The following is a 5,065-nucleotide window of genomic DNA, read 5'->3' on the forward strand; positions in this document are numbered from 1 at the left end:
TCCTTTAGGGATATAACCTAGCCATACAAATGATCATGGTATTAGGTTTTAGTTAGTAGAACCATAAATACAAAAAGAAGAGAACCCTAAATACACGTTAGGTTTCTACATTTGCCTGCTACAACTGCACAAAAACCCTACAACCTAGTAGGTTTGCCAAGTTTTTACCAAAAAGTATCAACAAGACCCTCACAACATAACCTAATCTAGGCTATCCATCAGCATATCCAACTCTATGTCGATATACTCATGCGGTTTCTCGGAATCCTCCTCGGAATCTACTGCCTTGCCTCGAGGTATGCTATCAACCACAGAGATAGGCCAATCCATAGCCCAAGCGCTGGCTTGATCTGCATACGGAAGTCATCCCACATGTCACGAACTAGCCGCCAATGTCTGTGATGAAACCATATCCATGCTGATCCTCTCAGACAAGTACAAGCATATCGCACTCTCCACTACTTGGGTATGTTGGCCCTATCAAAGACTTTTTTCATGTAATGCATCCATTGCCAAATGACACGTCGTTGCTGTTGATCGTACTCGAACCGTCAAGGGTTCTCGTTGTTAAATAGTCTATAGTAGTCGATCTTAGGCGTAGGGATCATGGGTAGGTTCTCTATCAAAGGGTCACCAATCTCTGGTATAATATCCATAACCTACAATTTATAGAATTGAGGTAAATAAAAGAAAGCAAAGGAAACATATATGAAAAGACAACCCTTACAATGAGTGTCGGTCTATCTTGCAGAATGTACATGTGGGATTGTCTACAAAATTGGCTAAACTCGAGCTTTGATACCACTTGTAACAACCCTCAAAACATACAAGACCAATCATGCAAAAATTTAAAAGATTTTACTTTTAACTCATTGTACCAAAAATCCATAAAAAAAACTTTTAAAAAGATCGTGTGCCCACACTTTTAGTTTAGCAAATAGAATTACAACTACCCTAGCTCCAACCTGAACTATATTACCATTGTCCCACCTTCAACCCAGACTATATACTTACCATGTCTTGGCTCCAACTCAGACTATATACTTACAATGTCTTGGCTCCAACCCAGACTATTTTACGTTAGGGTTCTGGCTCCAACCTGAACCTACTTACCATTTAGCCACAGAATGCCAAAACATTACAAAAGTAGGCATTAAGCATACCATGGTCTTAATGACCTAAAAAAAACTAGTGTAATCTACTACTACAAGCACACACTAGTATATTCATATTGTATCCAAGAAACAGAAAGGCTAACTTACTTGGAGTCCTTAGCTCCCAGCTGGATCTTTAACAATGCTATTTGTTTTCCCTTACGCGGTTACTGTAATTAATACAGTGTACTCAGATTAAACTATGTCATACTCTTATAGCTAATATTCTATGATAGCTACATGCAATAACGTTCTCTTAGAGACTTTATACTATAGCCTCTTATGCACCTTACAATGTATAAGGCCATATTTCATTTCAGTCGTTACAATAACATTAGAAAATTGACCTTACCGCAACTCACTCTCCGTGCCGTGCATCTTAATATTCATTAACTAGAGAACTCTCTTATCGGATAACTCGTATTTTGGTTTTTGGAAAAAGGAGTTCTACTCAACTCCTATCTTTAGAAAAATACCAACTTGTCGTCCTCTCAAAAAAGTTTACCGTTTTCTATCATTTACCAAAATATCACTTTTTGGTCCTTTTACAAATAATATATGACAATTTTATCCCGTTCTCTTAAAGATTCTACCAAAAAACCCAACTCCCATTCTTATCATTTTTTTATCCATAACCTAGGATCTCTTTTTACGTTACTTTTTAAAAAGAAGGGCAATTGGACCCTTAACTTAAAATGGTAAAAATCAACTTTTAAATTAACTCAAGCTGATTTGGGATTGATTGTCTCCAAATCCTTAGTTATCTTTACAAAGAATTATTTCTTCTCATTTCCAAAACTTTACTTCCACTATTTAATTTAAGGGGTAAAATCTCCTTTTTAAACTTTTGCCCTAAGTTGAGTTTTAGGCAAAAACCCTTAAACTATCATTCACGTGTTCTATGTCATAAGGACGGGAACTAGGTGAAAGTCTCGCGTCAAAACTTGTTTTAGGTTAAGAGAACTAACCTCCCAAAAATCATTTTCGTCAAGGTTCGAAATTACTACCTTTCAGTTTTTTGGGAAAACATGGAAAAATTATTTCTCTTAAACCGTGACACATTTTTCTTTAAAATTTACAGAAGTCCTCATACACATCTTATCTAATTCCCCTCAAAATTTCATAATTTTTGGGATGGCAAAACTCATTCAATTTTGTAAAGCAATATGGGCAGTTCCTGCTGCCTAGAAGTTTTTACCAGATTTTAAGGTAAATTTGAAGTACATTTCTCTTACACCATACCCCAGTTATTTCTAAAATGTTACAGGAATCTTTATACATGTCTATATTAGCTTCCTGAAAAATTTTAAATTTTTTGGAAAAATAAAACTTATAAAAATGTTAAACGCAATCTGGGCAGTGCTTGCTGCCCGGAAGTTTTGTTTCCAGATTCTAGGGCAAAGCTTGAAAACTTACATCTCTTACACCTTAAAACATTTTACTCTAAAATTTTACAGTGACCCTTATACGTGTTAAAAATCATACCCTGCCAAATTTCATAACTTTTTTATTAGTAAAATGCATTCAAAAGTCAAAACAATCTGGGCCATGCATGCTGCCAAGAAATTTTCCAGATTTACATCAAAATGGAAAAATATTCATAACTTCGATTTAATAATATATTTTAAAGATTTTCCAAAGCCTATCATCAAGTACTAACAAAAAAATATGTAACTACATAAATATTTTTCATAGAAAGAGGTAGTAGAGTGCGATCTGACCCATTGGAAGCCAGACCACAAAATTTTGGCAGCATGCATTTTTACACAACCTAACATCAATAAGCACTTCTAGCATAACCCTAGCAACATGCAAATCATCATACCACACACAAATCTCAACCTTAAGCATAAAATAAGCTCAAAACTATTGAAACACTCTATACAACCATATCTACAAGAAGCACCACAAAACATAAAGAACTCAACCATAGATTCTACCATTCGAAGCCCTATCTTGGAGATGTGTTCCATAGCTCTTCAAAACCTTCCTTTGGTGCTCTAAAATCTCAAAACCGAGCCCCAAGTACCACATGCATATTTTAAGAAAAGGATTTGGGTAGAAAGAAACTTAGATGAGGGACAAGAACATGCAAGCTCACAAAATCCTCTTACCTTGTTATATTTGATCCCAATGGTGCTGAACTTGAAGATTTGACTAGTAAGGCTTCTCTTGAACCCTAGAACATAAGAACAAGGTCATGCATGGATTTTAGATCATATACATGCACAAGGAACCCTAGGGTTTCAGGTTTGAATAAGAAGGAAAATAATGGATTAGAAGAAAGGATTTCACTTACCTTTGAACTCGGTTTACTTGGGGTTGAACACTAGCTTCAATGGAGTCTCTCCTTGAGAGAGAAAGAGAGAGGAATGAAATGAGAGGGAGTGAGACAGCCTCTGATTTTTCTTTTCAGAGTTAGAAAAATGAAAAGGGAAGGGGAAGAGGGTGCCTCAGTTATGGGGAAAAAATGGTAGAGAAAATTGTTTTGAGAAAAAAAAAAACAAAACAAGGATTTTAGCTTGTGAACAGATAAGACTCTTCCTATTCTCTTTGGGGTATGTGTCCTAGCTCTTGAAAGCCCTAGGACCTAGCCTTGCAGCCCACTCATCTCTCTCTCTTTACCCTTGGAAATTACTTTTATGCACTTGTTTACTTTTCCCGCATTTAAGGGATCTAAGGGCCCTATGAGAATTTTGTGCCCTAAACTTCCCTTAACTTTTAACCTATAGTTTTTAAATATCTCAAAGCTTAATTAATTAAATTAAATGTGACTCAAAAATAAATTTGTCACATATCACAAAATTTTGGTAATTTTATCAAATTGACCAAAATGTCGTTGCAGGCTCGAGAAAGAAATTCTCATTCTTAACGCCGATTGATTAGAATTCAAACCTCAATCAATTTTTCTAAAACTTATTGGCTCGACTATAAGGTCCCAGTTGCCAGACAAAATTAATATTTTATGTCATAGTATTTCCTATTTTATTTAATTCGAGATTTTTCTCCCATTAGGGTTTATCCCTTGGTCCGAGACTAATCTTTCTTTGCACAAAGCTAGATCCTCTACCAGATTATTACAACGGATATAAAATTCATTAATAATCACAAATTCATATAATATCATTTATCAAAATAATATTTCACATAATTCATCACCGACTCCAACTAGCTACTAACGAGTGAAAACACGAGCGATTACAACATATTTCAAAAATAAAATTTACAAAAAATCCTATGCCCTTTATGACTTACACAAGATCTAGAACTCAAATTCCTAACCCAATAGCACCATATAATTAAGGATCCAACATTCAACCATACATTTAAAAAACATATCCTTCCATTCAATATACATATAAAAAATGCAAGAAACCCACACATTATTTGTTATATATATGTGTGTGTGTGTGTGTGTGTGTGTGTAGACTGCTCTGGTACCAATTGTTGGTATTAAATGATCAAATCAAAGGTGTGCAGCAGAATATATTAACCAATTTTAATAAATATTAATACCAGCTAGGATCATATACATATATAAATACTTGTAGCCTATCAAATGTCCTTGAGTCTTTTTGTATAAAATCAATGATCTTCCCATCTAGTAATCTGAAAGCTCTCACCTTGACTTCCAGACCAATCCTTAAATACACATGGACGTGTGTGGCACTTCTACAAAAAAAACTTTTAGCGATCCCTAAAAAAGTTTTAGGACTCGCGGGGCACAAGTCCTCTATTTGAGAGTCTTAAAAACATAGATTTTCTGTGGGTCCTAAAAGAATATTTTTAGGGTTCGCAAGGAGCCCTAAAAGAATTGACACAAGCCCTAAAAGAATGGTCGGAGTAAGGGGTGGCGCCACCACTCCACAATGGCCATTGGGTCTGATTGTTTAGTGGGTTTTGAAGCCCAA

This window comes from Humulus lupulus, chromosome X (assembly GCF_963169125.1).
Source record: "Humulus lupulus chromosome X, drHumLupu1.1, whole genome shotgun sequence".
NCBI lineage: Eukaryota > Viridiplantae > Streptophyta > Magnoliopsida > Rosales > Cannabaceae > Humulus > Humulus lupulus.